Here is a 21258-nt window from a genome sequence, read left to right on the forward strand (position 1 = left end):
CTAAAATTGTTACAGCCATAAATATACAATAATAGAATTAGCAACTTGGGCATTAAAACTACTAAATCTCCAACATATTAAAACATGTATCCTCAATATTATCAGGGAAACTAGTTTATAAAAAAAGTTTCCCAGTGTAATTACACTCTGTAGCCTCATATATATATATAGCTCAAATCCAGATGCGTCCCTTCATTTAAAAATAGACTAGATTTGGAATATGTAGCAATTGCACATTACTAGCTCAGTGACAGAAAGAGTAGATGATTTACGCAGTGGTGCTCAGAATATGGATTACTGTGTATTTAGACGTGAATATGAAAATTGCATGATTGACCCTTAGGCGAAACAACTGTGATGTGATGAAGGAGACCATACACTTGCAACATTTCTGACACACATTTGTATTGACTCTTATTGTTATGCTTATTATCTTGCACCTTAAAAAGAAAATGTTTCAACAGCACAGTGACTCAAATCCACTTTCTAAAATCTTGAGTTGTCTGAAGGTTGAACATTTTTAGAATGTACTACATCTCAATCTTAATTGAGTCGAGTAAAACAAACACTTAGTTGGCTAGGTGCTACATTGACATGGTGTGGCGTCTGACTATCTCCTTCACCACTTGTGCACCAGTCTATAATTGCACTCTGAGGGACTCTTGACCCTACCCCTCTGAACCACCCATGGCCCAAACTGCCCAACCTGAATTCTAGCAAGATCTGAATTTGGCACAACCTCAGTACCAAGGTGTCAGTTTGGGGGCACTGGGAATGAAAGCAAGTGAGAGGGAGGGAATGAGAGTCGGGGACAGGGAGTGAGAGTGAATGAGTGAGGGAGAGAGAGAGAGCGTGTGGGAGTGAGCATGGGAGAAAGAGAGAGTAAATGTGAGAGAGAGTATGAGTAAGTGTGGGAGAGACAGTAAGAGTGAATATGGGAGAGAAAATGAGTAATTGAGAGAGAGAGAGAAAATGAATGTGGAAGAGAGAGTGAGTGTGGGAGAAATAGAGTGGGAGTGAGTGAGAATGGGAGAGTTAGCATGAGTGAGTGAATGAGTGTGCAAGTGTGGGAGAGATCGAATGAGAGTTGTTGAGTATGGAAGTGAGAGGGTGACTGAGTGGAAGAGAGAGAGTGAATGTAGGGGAGAGAGTTATTGAGCGTGGGAGAAAGAGAGTGAGTATGGGAGAGAGAGAAAGTAACAGTGAATGAGTGTGGGAGAACAACTGAGTGTGGGAGACAGAGTGTGTGGGGGAAAGAGAGAGTGAGTGAGTGTGAGAGAGAGTCTGAGTGAGTGAGAGTGGAAGAGAAAGTGAGAATGTGTGCGCGAGAGAGAGATTAAGAGTGATTGAGTGTGCGACCAGAGCAAGATTGAGAGAGAGAGATTTGTGCTGAGATTAAGGCAGCTAGTGTTTGGTTATTTATTTATTTATCTGCTAGGCTTCTTCGCGGGCTTTTTTCCTTTGTAAAAGTTTTTTTTACTGGGAAAACTGCGCAGGCGCCTGATGCCAGCCAGTGGTGAACAGGAGCTGTAAAAAGCAGGCCACTCTATACAGCGGGCAGTATTGAGAGCGGGTGCAGAGTGAGAGGGAGCAGAGTGAAGGCTGAAGTTTGGCTCAACGAGCTTCAGCATAAACAGGCAGAGGCAGGGTAGGTTCTGTTCTTTGTTCTTCCAGTAATTTAAAGAAAGGGGTAATTATGAGAGAGAGGCCAGTTTGTTGCTTTCGGTGTCGGATGTGGGAGTTCATGGAGTCGCCTAGTCTCCCGGAAGTTCATATCTGCGCCACATGCATTGAACTGCAGCTCCTGAGGGACCGCTTTAGGGAACTAGAGCTGCGGCTCGATGACCTTAGTCTAGTCAGCGAGAATGAGGAATTAATCGAGAGAAGTTACAGGCAGGTAGTCACACCGGGGCCACGGGAGGAAGACACGTGGGTCACGGTTAGGAAGGGTAAAGGTCACGTACCAGAGCGTACCCCGGTGGCTGTCCCTCTTAACAGTAAGGGCTGGGTGACAGACAGGAGAGGGGAGGGGAGAGAGCAGTCAGTGAAGGAATCCCCTGTGGTTGTCCCCTCCAAAATAAGTATACCGTTTTGGATACTGCGGGGGGGGGGGAGGAAATGACCCTCCAGGGATAAGCCATGGTGACCAGGTTACTGGCATGGATTTGGGCTCTGTGGCTCAGAAGGGAAAGAGGGGGAACTAGGAGAGCAATAGTAGTGGGGGACTCAATAATTAGAGGCACAGACAGGCGGTTCTGTGGGCGTGAACGAGACTCCAGGATGGTAGGCTGCCTCCCTGGTGCCGGGGTCCACGATGTCTCTGAGCGGTAGGAAGCATCCTAAAAGGGGCGGGTAATCAGACAGATGTCATTGTCCACATTGGTGCAAATTACATAGGCGGAAAGAGCAGGGAGGTCCTGCAAAAGCAATTCAGGGACTTGGGTAGTTGGCTAAAAAGCAGGGCCTCTAAGTTATGGACTACTCCCAGTGCCACGTGCGAGTGAGGCTAGGAACAGGGAGATTGTACAACTGAACACGTGGCTAAAGGACTGGTGCAGGAGGGAGGGTTTCAAATTCATGGATCACTGGGAAGTCTTCAAGAGAGGATGGCACCTGTACAAGAAGGATGGATTACACCTAAACTGGAGGGGCACGAATATCTTGGCTGGGAGTTTTGCTAGTGTGGTTCGGGTGGGTTTAAACTAATGTGGCGGGGGGGGGGTGGGGATCAAAACAATGGGTCAATAAGCATAGAGGCTGGGAACGAGCTTGGGGCCAGGACAAGGCTATCTAAGAGGAAGAGCATTCTGGGGGAGGATGACTTTAGTGGGCCTGGATGTCTGGAGTGCATCTGCTTCAATGCAAGGAGTGTAACAGACAAGAGAGCCTTAATGCTTGTGCGGAACTTGGATGTGGTTGGAGTGACAGAGACTTGGTTAAAAGAAGGACAGGACTGACAGCTGAATATTCCAGGGTATTAGTGTTTTAGGCTAAAAGAGGTGGGGGAGTAGCAATCCTGGTTAGGGAGCATATTACAGCGGTACAGAGGGCGGACAATTTAGAAGGGTCATGTAACAAGTCACTGTGGATGGAGCTTAGAAACAGGAAGGGCACAGTCACTATGCTAGGGGTTTACTACAGGCCTCCCATGGGAAGTTGAAGAACAGATATGTAAGGAGATTCTGGACAGGTGCTGAAAAAATAGGGTTGTTGTAGTGGGGGCTTTAATTTCCCCTGTATAGACTGGAAATCGCTTAGGGTTGGGAGTCTGGATGGGGAGGAATTTATAAAATGCAGACAGGAAGGTTCTTTGGAACAGTATGTTGATAGTCCAACTGGAGAGGGGGCTATACTGGACCTAGCACTAGGGGATGAGCCCAGTCAGGTCATCAAAGTTTCAGTAGGGGAACATGTGGCAAATAGTGACCACAATTCTGTCGACTTTAGGATAGTAATGGAAAAAGATGAGTGTTGTCCTATGGGTAAGGTGCTGATTTGGGGGAAGGCTAACTACAGCCGGATTAGGCAGGATTTGGTGGCTGTTGATTGGGAGAGGCTTTTTGAGGGTAAATCCACATCTGGCATGTGGGAGTCTTTTAAGGAGCAGTTGATAGGGCTGCAGGACAGGCATGTGCCTGTAAAAAGGAAGGATAGGAAAGGTAGGATTTGAGAGCTGTGGATAACCAGTGAAATTGTGGGTCTAATCAAAAAGAAAAAAGAGGCATACATAAGGTCCAGGCAGTTAAAACCACATGTAGCGCTGGAGGAATATAGAGAAAGTAGAAAAAAACTCAAACAGGGAATCAGAAGGGCAAAAAGGGTTCATGAAATGCCTTTGGCAGACAGGATTATGGAGAATCCTAAGGCACTTTATACATACGTTAGGAACAAGAGGGTTGTTAGGGAAAGAATCGGACCTGTCAGGGACAAAGGAGGGGAATTATGCTTAGAACCCAAGGAAGTAGGTGAGATCCTAAACAAATGCTTTGCATCACTACTCACAAAGGAGAGGGATATGTTGACTGGTAGTGTCTCAGAGGGATGTGTTGACCCGTTAGAAAAAATGTCAATTATGAGGGAGGTAGTGTGAGATTTTTTAGGAAACATTAAGACAGACAAATCCCCAGGGCCTGATGGCATCTATCCTAGACTGCTCAGGGAGACAAGAGATGAAATTGCTGGGCCTCTAACAGAAATCTTTGTCTCTTCACTGGACACAGGTGAGGTCCCAGAGGATTGGAGGATAGTGAATGTGGTCCCGTTATTCAAGAAGAGTAGCAAGGATTACCCAGGTAATTATAGGCCGGTGAGCTTGATGTCTGTGTGGGGAAATTGTGGGAGAAGATTCTTAGAGGTAGGATATATACACATTTAGAACTGAATAATCTCATTAGCGATAGACAGCATGGTTTTGTACGAGGGAGATCATGCCTCATAAATTTGGTTGAGTTTTTTGAGGAGGTGACAAAAACGATTGACGAGGGAAGGGCCGTGGATGTCGTCTATATGGATTTTAGTAAAGCGTTTGACAAGGTTCCTCATGGCAGGCTGGTGCAAAAGGTTATATCTCACGGGATAAAAGGTGAACTAGCTAGATGGGTGGAGAACTGGCTTGGCCATAGAAGACAGAGGGTAGCAGTGGAGGAGTCATTTTCCAGTTGGAAGTCTGTGACTAGTGGTGTTCCGCAGGACTCTGTATTGGGACCTCTGCTGTTTGTGATTTATATAAATGATTTGGAAGATGATGTAGTGGGTGTGATCAGTAAGTTTGCGGATGACACAAAGATTGCTGGAGTTGCAGATAGTGATGAACATTGTCAGAGAATACACCAGGATAGAGGTAGGCTGGAAAATTGGGCAGAGAAATGGCAGATGGAATTTAATCCAGATAAACGTGAAGTGATGCATTTTAGTAGATCTAATGTAGGGGGAGCTATTCAATAAAAGGCAGAACCATCAGGAGTGTAGACAGTCAGAGGGACCTGGGTGTGCAAGTCCACCGATCTTTAAAGGTGGCAGCACAGATGGAAAGGGTAGTGAAGAAGGCATATGGCATAGAACATAGAACACTACAGCACAAACATTGGGTAGAGAGTGAAAGCTCTCCAGATCTGTTCAGACATGATCGGCCCACAAGTTGCACCGATCATATCCATACCTACCAGGCCATAGAACTATCTGTAACTCCCAATCCCATTAAATCCCACGTACTCATCCAGAAGTCTTTTAAAAGACCCCAGTGAGTTCGCCTCTACCACCACCGACAGCAGCCAATTCCACTCACTCACCACCCTCTGAGTGAAAAACTTACCCGTAATATCTCCTCTGCATGCTTGCCTTTATTGGATGCGGCATAGAGTATAAAAGTTGGCATATGATGTTGCAGCTGTATAGAACGTTGGTTAGGCCACATTTGGAATACTGCGTCCAGTTCTGGTCGCCACACTACCAGAAGGACGTGGAGGTTTTGGAGAGAGTACAGAAAAGGTTTACCAGGATGTTGCCTGGTATGGAGGGTCTTAGCTATGAGGAGAGATTGGGCAAACTGGGGTTGTTCTCCCTGGAAAGACGGAGGATGAAGGGTGACTGAATAGAGGTGTATAAAATTATGAAGGGCATAGATAGGGTGAACAGGTTGGAGGTGACAAACACAAGGAGTCACAAGTTCAAGGTGAGGGGGGCAAGGTTCAACACAGATGTCAGGGGAATGTATTTTACACAGAGGGTGGTGGGGCCCTGGAATGCACTGCCAAGCAAGATGGTTGAGGCAGACACGCTGGGATCGTTTAAGGCTTATCTAGATAGTCGCATGAACAGACTAGGAATAGAGGGATACAAACGAATGGTCTAGTTGGGCACATGAGCAGGCTTGGAGGACCGAAGGGCCTGTTCCTGTGCTGTATTGTTCTTTGAGTGTGGTGGGGGGTGATAAAGGTTGAATGATTGAGAGAGGGTGTGCCTAGCTCACTCACAGTCCCACTCACCCTCATCGCCACTCACCACCATATAATCACACACTCTCACACAAGCAAGAGATTGAGAGTGAACCAGACAAACAGATTCTGTCTCTCTCACACGGTAACATTGATTTTAATTCATTACTCTTTTCAATGATCAATTTAGTCCTTTGATATGGCTTCAGTCTTGCATAACGAGATTTTCTTTTCTTCAGACCTCAACTTCATTTGGAAATTCAGTTTAAAATTGCACCAAACCTTATTTTTCCAAAATTTGTTCATCGGCCCCTTGAGTAAAAAAAGAATGGAAATGTGCTCAATTATCCGAATATTTCCACTGCTGTCTTTTGAATTCAAAATGTACAGTGGTCTTCAGAATAACGGTATTGCTCCAGAGGGAAAGATCCAAGGGTGTGAAAGTTCTGTAAGGATTTATGAAAGTGGAAAGAGTTTGTGTTGGGGGCGGGTGGGTTGAGCCAGAGGTTCAGTGTTAGATTACCATGTGGATTCTCAGAGTCAGGTTAGTTGAAATGTGCCTGTATAAATCTGGCTTCTCTGGCAGTCAGTCAGGAGACACCTTGAGTTACATCAGAAGAGGCTCAACCGTCTGCACCTTTCTCCTCCTGCAGTCTCATTTCTCTCTGCAAAACTATGTTTTTCAGGACCACACCCATTCTGGTAACCTTGGGTAGAGAGTGAAGGCTCTCCAGATCAGTTCACACATGAAAATCACATCCTCAGGAACCCATTCTCTTGCTCAATGATTACTTTTATGGTCATGTGGCACTATAAAAATGTTCAAGCTCCCCTCAGCATATTGAGCCAGGTGGTCAGGGGAAATCCCCTACCTCCAATAATGCACCCCACTAACTCTGTGGGAGGTGTGAATGCATCTGGGAGATCTGACTGTTGAAGAATGAAGGATCCACGGCAGCTTTCGGGACGACCTTACACTGAAATGCATGAAAAGATCTCCAGTGATCATTGACTGAGGGAGCAGAATCCTTTCAGATTTATAAAATCCCCAGGATGTGTGAGGCCAGCTGGACTGCCATATGTGTGGAGTCAATGATTCCCTGTACTTATGGGGAGCCGACCACTGCAAAGCAAAGACAGCAGTATCTCATTATCTTCATCAGTGTCAAAGTGGTCATAATTAGTAACCCTGACCCTTCTTTTCCTTCCATTGAATGTGGGCATTACTGGCCCAGTCAGTATTTATTGCTCATCCCTGATTGCCCTTAGAAAGATAGCTATTATACAGCATAGGAGGGGGCCATTTGGCCCATCTTGCCCATACTGACCCAAAGACACAGAGGTGCTTTTTCTAATCTCACCTCCCTGCACACAGCCCATATCCTGCAGCTTATAGGACCGAAGTTGCAGATTTAGGTACCTTTTAAACAAGTTTAGGGTCTCATCCTCCACCACCATCTCGGCAGCAAATTCCAGCTACCCACTACTCACTGCGTAAAGAAGATTTTCCTCATGTCCTCTCTAATCCTTTTGCCACTTAGCTTCAATCTGTGACTCATGGTGTTTGAACAAGGGTAACAGATTCCTTCTGTTCACTCTCCTTCTCTAGCCCTCACAGTTTTGAACACCTCAATCATGTCACCCCTCAGCTTTCTTTGTTCCAAAGAAAATAACCCCAACCTCTCCAATCTCTCCTCATAGCTACAGTTCTCCAGCTCAGGCAACAGAGACCCCTTAGTTCTAGATTCTCCCACAGTGGAGAAGCTGTTCAATGTGACAACCCAAGTTCTGTCAGAAGGGAAAGATAATGGCGAGTGGGGACTGTTTGGGCCTAAATTTAAGGAAGAAACAGAGTGCCTTCAGACCATACAGTGGGGATGGAAGTTAAGATGGATTGGATATACACAGTGAGAGGAGGTAGTTATGGCCAGGAAGCTGGAAATTTTTGAAATAAGATACAATATCAGAAGAATCACAGATGTAGGTGGGAAGACAAAGGACAAGAGCAGAACGAATAGAGTCAAAAAAGGAAGAATTAAGTCCAGTGGGTCGGGAACATTTCATTTTAATTTAATAAGTATTCTTTCAGGTTTTTTGTCTTTTATTACGGTGCCCTTTAAGGATTGCAAACAGAGATGGGAGGCCCCTTTAAAAGGGCTGTTAGTTTTTATTATTGATATACTCAAGAGTGTATCTAGAAGCAAGCAAAAATTATGGTTGTGTTATGAGGTGCATGTGTGATGTGCATTTCTCAAAATAAAATCTTACAGGGGGCCATTCTCCCATCCTGCTGCACTGATTTTTTTTTAGCTCCATGGATCGGGAGATTCAAGCAGTGGCCGATTTGCATGATATGCACTGGGCATCTGGGCCCGAGCTCATCTCCCAGCCTAAGCTTTTGGTGTCAATGGATCCAGGCTGAAAATCAGCATAACGGACATTGGCATGCATTTACATATCTTACCATCTAATTAGAGGGTCCACAACTAGAATCCCCACCTCTGCTAGTGTCTTCCCCGCACTTTGGCATGACTTCCTGCTGGTAGGGATTACAACTGCTGTATAAAAGTCAGGTGGCAGTTAGTGGCTGCCATTGAGGTGTATCGGGATGGTTTGACATTGTAGCACAGTACACGTACAGGTTTCAAAGTGGGATGCACACTCACCCTTGCTGCCCGAAGAATGTTGTAAATCTTCTAATGGTGCTGCTCTCCAAGCCAAGGGGTCAGTGTTCTGGTATTCACTGCGGATGCCACTGCTTCCTCTGCCTCTCATATCACACTTGCTGAGTGGCCCCTTGGGCAGTGGCCATGAGTAGGTACAACAGATGGCGCCTCTCCTCCACCGCATCCAACAGGTGGGCCTGCTCAGTCTCCGGAAATCTTGGAGCACTTTCCTTCAGGGCCATGTTCCTGGTGTGACTGCCTGTGTATCCATTCTTGCAACTTATAAACAGCTCTGCCTTGTTAAGGGATTTCAGGTGCCGTCAGTTTGGGCCACTCATGGGCCCATTAGTTAAATTTCATTGTGAATAATGTGCAGGCGACCTGGTTTCAACAGAGGTTGAGCCATTTCCAAAGCTGCTGATTGGGTGAATTGAGCAAGGTACCATGTCCAGGGGTGGTGGATGCTCAAAGGTCTCACTCAGCAAGGCACTGTGGCCAGAGGTGCAATGCCCAAGGCTCTCACTCAATGAGGGGGAATGCTCGCAGGCAGGGGATATGCATGGCAGGACAGCACTCTGTGAAACGGCGGGGGAGGGATGGGGAGGCCAGCAATGTCTGGGTCAGTGGGGGATGGGGAGGCCAGCAATGTCCAGGTCAGTGGGGAATAGGGAGGCCAGGAGACCAGTGCAATTTTCTTGTGGGGGGCCATGGTGTGGGAGGCCAGCAATGTCCACGGGGGGAGTGGGAGGCTAGTGATGATGCCAGCAATGTATGTGGGGGGAGTGGGAGGCCAGTGATGAGGCCAGTGATGTCTGTGGGTGGAGTGGGAGGCCAGCGATGATGCCAGCAATGTCCATGGGGGGAGTGGGAGGCTTGTGATGACACCAGCAGTGTCAGTGGAGGGAGTAGGGGGCCAGCGATAATACCAGCAATGTCAGTGGAGGGGTTTTGGCCGGAAATTGCATAGCTTGGAGGACTTGTTTATCAGTCTCCCAGTGATGTGCATATGCGCACGGATTTCAGCCACTTCAGCAGAAATAGAACACATCTCCAGATTTCTGGACAGATTCACGCTAATGACCTCTGCAATGCAGAGTGTGGGAGATTAATTTTGAAAGTCCTGCTGAAAAAACCAACACAATTTACCCCAGTTTTCACACAAATTTGACATTTAGAGTTTTTTTTGGAAGAATCACCCCCATAAAGTATGCAAAAATTAGGCTCTAGTTTTATCCTTTATCGCCTTGTTTTCTGAAAAAGAACAAAGGTGATTATGACCATGAACCTGATGCTAAAATTTCCACCCTCTCGCTGTGTATTTGGTGGAAGTAGAGTCTTTGAATGTTTGTAAGGCAGAAGAAGACTGATTAATGATCAGTGCGGGACAGAGGGAGAAGCTGAAAGGTGAGAAAATGGAGTTAAGTTCACAATCAGATCGGTCATGTAATTATTAAATGGTGAAGGAGGGTCGAGAGGCTGAATGGCCTACTCCTGCTCTGAATTTGTATGTTTATATATCCTCTGACATTGCCCTGTCTGACACAAAGCAATCTGTGTTCAGCAAAGGACTCAGTTTTATCCTCCTTTGCTCTCACCTCAATGAATTTCAGGTTTCAACACTGAACTCTCCTGTTGCCTTTGCCTCCATCGTCATATTGTTTGAACCTGAGTCCTTCCACAATCAATAGATTTTCTCACTCATTTCCAAAACTATCCCCCCCGCCACCCCCCCCAAGCCCGGTCGCTTATCTGTTCTTGATCTTTTCATTGAGAACTCTAAGCATGATATCAGCTGTGTTACTTTCTCTGCCCTACTCACCCACTCTAACCTGTCTCCCTCTAAACTTGCTGCACTCCGTGGGCCGACCATATAAATACTGTAGCTACAAGTGCAAGTTGGAGGCTGGGAATTCTGCAACAAGTAACTTAACTCGTGACTATCTTATGCCTGTCCACCATTTATTTACAAGGCACAAGTCAGGAGCATGGTGGAATACTCTTCAATTGCCTGGATGAAGATGCTTGACACTATCCAGGACAACACAGTTTGTTTGATTGGAGCTCCATTCACAACCTCTGCCACCAACACACAGTGGCACAGAGTGTTACCATTTTCAAGATGCACCACAAAAACCCACCAGGTCCCCTTAAACCCATGACCACTACCACCTAGAAGGACAAGGGCAGCGGACACATGGAAACACAACCACCTGGAAGTTCTTCTCCAAGCCATTCACCATCCTGACTTGGAAGTACATTGCCATTCCTTCAATGTCGCTGGATCAAAATCCTGGAACTCCTCCCTAATAGCAGTGTGGATGTACTTGCATTGTATGGACTGTAGCGATTCAAAAGGGCAATCCATCACCATCTTCTCAAGGGCAATTGGGGATAGGCAATAAATGCTGGCATAGTGTTAAGAACACAGCTGATGTTAAATGCAAACTGTTCAAATCCCAGAAAAGAAACTGGAAACAGCTGCTCTTACATCTGTTTTTGAAATTATACAGAAATTTGTACAGAACGAGGAGGAGAGGTTGTGAAATCCAGAAATGACGTTCCTGTCTACTTGTGAATTAAGATTTGGAAAAGACAACAAAATAAAAAATGTACACTTAAAATAAGGCAATGATTTCACATAATACCAGTACCTTAAACAGTTTCAAACAATCTTAATCTAACTATCTTCAGAGCTAACCTTCCCCAATATATTCAGCAACATCTTGTAGGCTTTACAATCTACAAAATCCAGTAACTTTTACCACACAGTGCCTTTACTTATTCTGGGGTTATTTCTGAGGTTAACCACATCTAGCTTCGTTCATACTGTTTACTGGGAATTAACCAACTATTCCAATTGTTGGCTGAGATCTGAAACAGCTCCCTTCACAGTTTTCAGTATCCCCTTAAATACTTTCTTTCCCTTTGATTGCTCCACAATCTCATCCAATTTCTTTACAACTAATCTCTTCCAGAATTGATTAACTTCATCTCTTCATTTTAACTAGCTTGAAAGCCCCATCGCTATATCAGTGGGATTAATGTTAATGATTCTTTCCAATTATGGAGATGTGTCTATCTAATTAATTAGGTGAAGTTGGCACAAGTACTTTTTAGCTCTTGGAAGCACCTACCTACCTTTGGCTTTTATTCCATCAACCTCCCAGTGCAAAGTCTGGCTTTATCTTAGCTTCCTCCTTCATATTTGCAACTAAGATCACTTTTTCCCACTTCAGCAATATTATTCACCATCAGCATTGCCTCATCCCAAACAGTTCCAGAACTTCAAAACATTTTTCACAGTCACAAGCCTTCATTTCATTAATTTTCTCTCAGCTGCCTTAATCCTTCTGAAGTTCCAACTCATCTAAACATTGCTGTCCTAAACCTTCCCAGCACAATCTCTCACCCCATTTTCTCAGAGCTGCAATAGCATCTTGTGCCCCAGTCAGCAGATTATAAATATCACTGTAGCCCCACATATTTACCCTGCAATTCCCCTGACACAAAAAGGCAATTTAGCATGGCCAATCACCTAACTACGTGTTTGGACTGATCACCTTCCTTCTGAAATTCTCTCCAGCTTGCCACCTACTCAAAACATTCCCCCAATTTTTCCTTTTAGTTATGATTTGGTCCTCTGTTTTAACTATCACCAGTTTTTCCTTTTCTTCCATTTACTATCCATGCTTTCTTTCCTTCTTTGCGTTAAAGTGATTTGAGTTGTCTTAGTGCAACATATCTCCCTATTTAATTCACTTGCGCTCTCTTCCTCTCCCTTTCTCTCCACCTTGCTCTCTCTCGCGTCCTTGTTTCCATCCTTCTCTGTGTTCTTAAGAGAGACATTTGTTTCATAAACCCTAAGTGGTACCTGCCCTCCAGGTAATGCCATCTGGGTTGGCTTCTTTCCCAATGCAGACATGAGTCTTCTGTGACAAATTTCTGCTTACGCTGCAGAAATTTCCGTGTCTGTTTTTTTCCTTCTCTCTTATCAAGTTTGGTTATTTTGTAAGAGCTGAGTGTGTGTGGTTTGTTTTGTTATTAAATTTTTCATCTGAGCTTAGATAAATTTGCTTACATGGTGATTATTAACTCAAAAGCACGTTCCTTACTATTAGCAAAATAGAACATAATTATTGCGGTTCATCACATTTTTATGTCACCTCTCACATTTGGATTGAATGTGTGGGGAGATGGAAAAATTCAACAACAGAAAAGCCCCATAATTTCTTTCCTTTATTCATGTAAGGTACTTCAATCTGTCTTCTGGTATGTGGGGAGTGCTGGAGTGTAATTCTTTTCTTTTCTCCAGCTGTACATTGTGTTTTAGATTTAATTGTTGTTTTAAATTTCATGCTACACATCTAGGTCATGAGTTAAGAAAATGGATTTTTAGACTGTGTCCTCCAGCTGCATATAGTAGCACAAGAAGAACTGTACAGCTATAGCATGGAATTAAGGTATGTGTGTTTACAAAAATGAATAGACAAGGATGGTGTATGTGTTGCATTGAAAGGTGAATACTTGCCAGTTCAGTGAGACATATGGTGAAAGACATCTGCTGAATATAGTCCCTTGTTCCCAGAGAACCTTTACACATGCATTTATTTCCATATCCGTATTGTGTGTGTCTCTCCTGATCATGTCATGTCACCATGCATCACTACATTTGCCAGGGCGCCAGTTTCACAAGCTTCTAACGCAACAATAATGCGCAGACTGGATGTAGTGGTTTACAGTGTTAGCAGAACCTATTATTAAGAGCAGCTGGATATTCAGAAGAAGTTTTAGAGGAAACGGATTTTCTCAGAGGAAACCATGAGGCAATTTACAATGCAAATTCTCGTTACCATTATATCCTCAATGTAAAATTAACATCAATAGGTAGCTACAGTGATATATGTAAAAGTAGTTGCTAGTCAACTTAGAGTTTGTTTCAAGTCTACATTAAATGATAGTTAAATATGTTGGCAGTAAGTTAAGGTACATTATCTCAATCAAATAGTTTGATGGTGTAATATGCCGTTATACCATAGAAGAAAGGAGAAGTATTCACGCTTACACTTCTCGATTTTGATAATTTGTTGATCTCTGATTCACTGTTGTGGCTCAGCCCCAAGTGGGAATTAAATGCTTTTCCTCAGGGAGGCAGACAAAATTTGATGGTGGATTGTATTGGGATGCAGTTACACTGCAGCTTTTACGTTGATGTGAAGCAGTTGCCTGTTCACACCGATGTAAAATCACTAAGTATGGGAAGAATGCATTTTGGCCTGAATCAACACCCAGTTGGTGGTTTCACACTTGTTGTGCAGTGACCAGGCCAGAAAATAACTGCAGTCAGCCTGAGTTTCATTGCAATACAACATATTGATCTACCTGTAATCAGCAACTGAGAATCTCTACAGTTGAAAAGAAATGTCTGTGTGGTCTGGGGGGCAGTGTGGGGAGGTAAGCTGAAAATGCCAGCTTCAGTTAATTTGTTCATGGCATAAAAACACATTTTACTGCTGATTCCAGTGCTTTGCCAAGCCAGTTAGAAATGGAGTAGAGGATATAGAATGAGAGTGGACTGCGTTTGCCAGAAGTCTGACATTGTTTCTGGATTTTACCAATAGCTGGAGCCATTGGAGGGCAGACCAGTCATTGTGGCAGCAGGCAACCAAATAAGGTATTTAAAAGGCCAATTATCTCGGAGAATCGTTGCTGGATATCTCATGAAGCTGTTGGGAGAGTCAGCATGCAATCACAGGAAGAGCGATAACAAAGGAAAATAACAGCAGGGCGCACGATGGCACAATAGTTGGCACTGCTGCCTCACTGCACCAGAGACCTGGGTTCAGTTCTTCAACCTCAGCTCACTGTCTGTGTGGAGTCTGCACATTCTCCTTGTGTCTGCATGGGTTTCCTCTGGGTGCTCCAGTGTCTCTCCCAGTCCAAAGGTGTGCAGGTGGTGTGCAGGTAAGATTGATTGACCGTGTTAAATTGTCCCAGAGTGTAAAGGGGATTAGCAAGGAAAATGCCTGGGGTTACGGGGATAGGGCCTGGGTGGGATTGTTAGCGGTGCAGGCTCCATGCACTGTTGGGATTCTATGATTCTATTCTATGAACAGATGTCAGCAGAAATCAGGGAAAGGTATGTGGACTATGGGAGAGCGTGGCCAGGGTCAAAGAAGGGCAGTGACTGTTGCTCTGAGGGGAGGTTTCAGGGACACACTTGTGGGGTGGGGAGGAAGTCTATTTGATCGAAGGTGGAGAAAACAGAAGCCATCTGCCATCGACCTCATTCAGCCAGTCTGCAAGACTCCCACTGAGAAAGAGGGGCACCTCAGTGATACGGTGGTCCAGGCACTAGTGGGGATTAATTAATCTCACAATTAATAATAGAGCCAGCCTCAACATTTTCCCATCTGATAGATGTTCATTTATTCATAGCAGCCAACCACCCAGCCAGCCCTGCTGTTTCAAGACCTGGTTGCCATTACTAAACGGTGATCCAATCTCTCCACTCAGAGACAGGCTCCCTCCCACCAAACATAAAAAATGCTCCCCATACTGACCAAGGGAACACCAGCAACCCCTCACCGAAGAGGGGCATTCCCCCTCCACTAACAAATAATGGGTAAATCACCCCCACACCTCACAGGCATGATGGTGACCAACATGAAAACATAAGAACTCAGAGTGGGCCATCTGGCCCCTCGAGCCTGCTCCACCATTCAATAAGATCATGGCTGATCTTTCCGTGAACTCAGCTCCACTTACTCGCCCACTCACCATAACCCTTAATTCCTTTACTGTTCAAAAATGTATCTACCCTTGCCTTAAAAACATTCAATGAGATAGCCTCAATTGCTTTACTGGGCATTCCACAGGTTCACAACCATTTGTGTGAAGAAGTTCTTCCTCTCAATCCTAAATTGCTTCCCCTTATTTTGAGGCTGCGCCTCCTAGTTCTAGTTTCACTCGCCAGTGGAAACAACTTCCCTGCTTCTACCTTATCTTTTCCCTTCATAATCTTACATGTTTCTATAAGATCTCCCCTCATTCTTCTGAATTCCAATGAGTATAGCCCCAGTCTATCCAGTCTTTCCTTATAAACCAATCCTCTCAATGCTGGAATCAACCGAGTGAATCTCCTCTGCATCCCCTCCAGTGCAAGTATATCCTTTCTCAACTAAGGAGACCAAAACTGTGCACAGTACTCAGGTGTGGCCTCAATACTCAAATTCTCTCGCTATGAAGGCCAACATGCCATTTGCCTTCTTTACTGCCTGCTGTACCTGCAGGCTTAATTTCAGCAACTGATGCACGAGAACACTAAGTCTTGCTGAGTATCCATCTCTCTCAATTTACAGTCATTCAAGTAATAATCTGTCTTTCTATTATTGCTGCCTAAATGGATAGCCTTACATTTATCCACATTATACTACATCTGCCATGCAGATGTCCACACACTCAGCCTGTACAAATCATGCTGAAGCATCTCAGCATCGTCCTCACAGCTTATCCTCCCATCCAACTTTGTGTCATCAGCAAACTTGGAAATAATACATTCAGTTCCCTTTTCCAAATCATTAATATATAACGTGAACAGTTGGGGCCCTAGCACAGATCCCGACTAGTCACTGACTGCCAATCAGAAAAAGATTCATTTATGCCAACTCTTTTCAGGCTGTTTGGCCGCTATTTTGAATACACCTTCCATAGCCATTAAGTCCTGAGGTGGGACATGAATACAGAGCTTCTGGCCTAGAGAGAGGGGTGTTATCATTGTGCTACCAGACCTCCCTACCTATCCAATACCTCCTCCTTTTTAATTTTAAATCCTTTTGTTATCTGAATTTCCTCCTCTTTCACTACAGATCAATTTAACATGGCCAATCAACCCAGCCCACACATTTTTGGAATGTCAGAGAAAACCGGAGCACCAGAGGAAACTCAAGGGTTGAATCTGCAACTTCAAACAGTCAGTCACCTGGGGCCAGAAGTGAACCCTGGTCCCTGGCGCTGGTCCCAGTGCCACCTTTCCAAAAGCCAATATATCTTGCCTGTGATGTAGTGCCCAAATCTGAATGTAGTAGCTAGATGGGAATTGGCCAAAGCAACATACAGCTAAAGCATCATTTCTCCCTTTATGCATTCCAGTTCCCACCAAAGCAGTAGCCCCCAGCGTACAGGTACGTGATGGGATAGGGATTAGGTTAATCCTCATTTGGGAGAGGCCCAGGGTTGGGGAGGCTTCTAACTTTCCTTGTGGAGCATTCCTGCTCCTCCTACCACAGAAGGAAAGTCATACAAAGTATGACATGTACCTTTTTGGACCTAATTTAGCCCACCACATTTTCCCACTGAGTTGGCCTTTACCACAGGTCTCTGGTTTAAATAGAAGTCATATAGACCAACAGCAAATCTCCCTTTCAACTGTTTAGAAGAGGACATTTGGACTGAACTTGAAGGGAGGAGGATTTTGTAGATTAGTTCCAGATGCTATTTTCTCCTATTACCTATTTGCAATTTTCCTAGCTTTTAAAATTTTGGTTTTGCTTAATTGTCAAGGATGCTTGTCAGATTCCAGTCTCAGCAAACACAGTATTCTCCAGAATCTTCAAAGCAGAATGCACAATCACTCACCTTATTCATCTTCACAGGATTTTACTGTGTGTAAATTAGCTGGCATGTTTGTCTGCGTAACAACAGTGGCTGCACTTCATAAGTAATTAGTGCTCGGTGCTTTGAGATATTTCTCAGCAACGGAATAAGGTGTTATATGAATGTAAGCAGTGCTTTCTTTCTACTAATTTCAATTTAAATGTCTCATCCAACTCATAATTCCACCACACTGTTATTTTATTGTGCACAAATCCTAGAAACACTCCCATCTGTCAGATGAGACAAATTCCCATATGCAGGATGCATTTACAACCAGACTGCGGATTACCTTGTGCCTGAGGATAGGAGAATAGTAAAAAGTCTCACAACACCAGGTTAAAGTCCAGCAGGTGTTTTTGGTAGCATTAGCTTTCGGAGCCTCAAGCTCCTACTTCAGGTGAATGAGGACTTGTGTTCACAAACAGAGCATATAAAGACACAAACTCAATTCACAAGATAATGGTTGGAATGAGAGTCTTTACAGGTAATCAAGTCCTAGTGATACAGACAATGTGGGTGGAGAGAGGGTTAAGCACAGGTTAAAGAGATGCGGATTGTCTCCAGCCAGGAAAATTAATGAGATTTTGCAAGCCCAGGCAAGTCATGGGGGTTACAGATAGTGTGACACGAATCCAAGAACCCGGTTGAGGCCGTCCTAATGTGTGCAGAGCTTTGCTATCAGTTTCTGCGTGTGAAGGCCACCATGGAGAATGCTTACCCCAAGACTGGAGGCTGAATGCCCGTGACTGCTGAAGTGTTCCTCAGCTGGACAGGAACACTCCTGCCTGGTAAGTGTTGAGTGGCGTTCATTCATTCGTTGTCGTAGCTTCTGCATGGTCTCCCCAGTGTACCATGTCTTGGGACATCCTTTCCTGCAGCGTATCAGGTAGACAATGCTGGCTGAGTCGCAAGTTATTCAGGAAAATGATCAGGGATAAACTCCAAACCAAGAGCAATATCTGTTTGGCCCCCACCCCCGCTCCCCCCCCACTCCACCCACAAAATAAAACACTTGAAGATGGGAGGCAAGAATGGAATTACAAGCAATCAACAATTTCTAAAAGCCTCAGCCATCTCTGCCACCTCCAGCACGATGTCACCTTCAAATGCATCTTCCTCTCCTGCACATCTTTCAGTATTCCAAAGGGATCATTCCCTCTGTGACACCCTGGTCCATTCCTCTGTTAGCCCCAACACCCTTCCATTCCAATGGCACCTTTCTGCGCAAACACAGGAAACATTGCACCTTTTCTTTTACCCCCTTTCATGTCACTGTCCAAAGCCCCAAACACTCCTTCCAGGTGAAGTAATGATTTCCATGTGCTTCTTTGAATTTAGTGTACAGTATTCATGATGGTTAAAAAGGATCGTAGGAGGAGAGATAATCAGCCGTGGATAACGAAGGAGGTGAAGGAAAGTGTTAAATTAAAAGCGGATGCGTTTAGAGTAGCTAAGAGTAGTGGGCGAGAAGAGGATTGGGAGAGGTTTAAATGTCAACAAAGAATGACAAAGAAGTTGATAAAGAAGGGTAGGATAAACTATGAAGCTTAATATAGAAAGGATAGCAAGAGTTTTTATAAATACATAAAAAGGAAGAGGCTGGCTAGGGTGAACGTTGGACCCTTAGAGGATGAGAGGGGGAACTTAGTGGTAGGGGATGGGGAAATGGCTGAGGCCCTGAATAACTTTTTTGTTTCGGTCTTCATGGAGGAGGACATGAATAATTTGCCGGGTGTTAGCGATGGAAAGATGGTAGGAGTGGAGGGCCTGAATGACATTATTGTTACTAGAGAGGCGGTGCTCGACAGACTGGAGGGACTGATTGTGGACAAGTCCCCAGGACCGGATAGAATGCATCCAAGGGTTCTGAAGGAAATGGCGGGGGTGATAGTGGATGACTTGGTGATTATTTTCCAAACTTCGCTGGATTCCGGGGAAGTGCCGGAAGATTGGAAAACGGCTAATGTTATGCCGTTGTTTAAGAAGGGTAGCAGGCAAAAGGCGGGGAATTATAGGCTGGTTAGTTTAACATCTGTTGTAGGAAAAATGTTAGAATCCGTGATCAAGGAGAAAATAGCGAGGCATCTTGAGGAGAATTGTTTAGTAGAGCAGATGCAGCATGGTTTCATTAAGGGGAAGTCGTGTCTGACGAATTTATTGGAGTTCTATGAGGATGTGTCTAGGGCGGTGGATAGAGGAGAGCCGGTGGATGTGGTCTTTCTTGATTTTCAGAAGGCGTTTGACAAGGTGCCTCACAAGAGGTTATTACAGAAGGTCAGCGGGCATGGAGTTTGGGGTAGGGTGTTAGCGTGGATAGAGGATTGGCTGTCAAATAGGAGTCATGATGTGGGTATGCCGGCGTTGGACTGGCGTAAACACAGTAAAAAGTCTGACAACACCAGGTTTTAGTCCAACCTATTTATTTGATAATATTCTCACAAGCTTTCGAGGGGTTACCCTCTTCGTCAGGTGAATGGAGAGTTCTGGCCTCAGACAGAGCATATAAAGCACAGACAGTTTAGAGATTACTGATTAAAATGCGAATCCTTACACCTAACCTGCTGTTCAAGACCTGAAGTGGCTGAGGTGTAAGGATTCGCATTTTAATCAGTAATCTCTAAACTGTCTGTGCTTTATATGCTCTGTCTGAGGCCAGAACTCTCCATTCACCTGATGAAGAGGGTAACCCCTCGAAAGCTTGTGAGAATATTATCAAATAAATAGGTTGGACTAAAACCTGGTGTTGTCAGACTTTTTACTGTGTCAAATAGGAGGCAGAGAGTGGGGGTCAATGGGTGCTATTCGGATTGGCGGTTGGTGACTAGTGGAGTGCCCCAGGGGTCGGTGCTGGGGCCTCAGCTATTCACCATTTATATAGATGATCTGGAGGAGGGAACCGAGTGTATGGTGTCGAAATTTGCTGATGACACCAAGATTGGTGGAACGGCAAATTGTGCGGAGGGTGTGGAGAGTCTGCAGAAGTATCTAGATAGGCTGGGCGAATGGGCCAGGAACTGGCAAATGGAATTTAATGTTGGCAAATGTGAGGTTGTCCACTTTGGTAGGAATAATGGTAGGAAGGACTATTACTTACATGGCGAAAAACTGCAGCATGTGACGGTGCAGAGGGACCTCGGGGTCCTTGTGCATGAGTCGCAAAAACCCAGCCTGCAGATGCAGCAGGTGGTCAGGAAGGCGAATGGGATGCTGGCCTTCATAGCAAGGGGGATTGAATATAAAAGTAGGGAGGTCTTGCTGCAGCTGTACAGGGCACTGGTGAGGCCGCAGCTGGAGTACTGTGTGTGGTTTTGGTCGCCGCACTTACGCAAGGATATTTTGGCCTTGGAGGGAGTGCAGAGGAGGTTTACTAGGCTGATGCTGGAGTTGAGGGGGTTGAGCTATGGGGAGAGGCTGAATAAACTAGGCTTGTACTCGTTAGAGTTTAGAAGAATGAGGGGAGATCTCATTGAGGCGTATAAGATGATGAATGGGATGGATAGGATAGAGGTGGAGAGGCTCTTCCCGCTCAGAAAGGACAGTAGGACTAGACGGCACAGCCTCAAGATAAAGGGGGGGGCGCGGTTTAGAACAGAGTTGAGGAGGAACTTCTTCACTCAAAGGGTGGTGAATCTCTGGAATTCTCTGCCTGTTGAAGTGGTGGAGGCTGCCTCGCTCAATATTTTTAAGACGCGGGTTGATAGGTTTTTGATAGGCAAGGGGATTAAGGGTTATGGGGAGAGGGCGGGAATGTGGAACTGAGCCACGACAGATCAGCCATGATCTTATTGAATGGCGGGGCAGGCTCGAAGGGCTAGATGGCCTACTCCTGCTCCTATTTCTTATGTTCTTATGTTCTTATGTCTCACAATGCAGTCTCCTCTAAATTGGGGAGCCCGAATGCAGACTGGGTGCCCACTTTGCTGAACACCTCCATTCAACCCCCAACCTGACCTCGAGCTTCTGTTGTCTTGCCCTTTTAATTCTTCACTTTGCTCTCTGTCATCAAT

This window comes from Carcharhinus amblyrhynchos, chromosome 11, assembly GCF_965287045.1.
Source record: "Carcharhinus amblyrhynchos chromosome 11, sCarAmb.v2.hapA, whole genome shotgun sequence".
In the NCBI taxonomy this organism is placed as follows: Eukaryota; Metazoa; Chordata; class Chondrichthyes; order Carcharhiniformes; family Carcharhinidae; genus Carcharhinus; species Carcharhinus amblyrhynchos.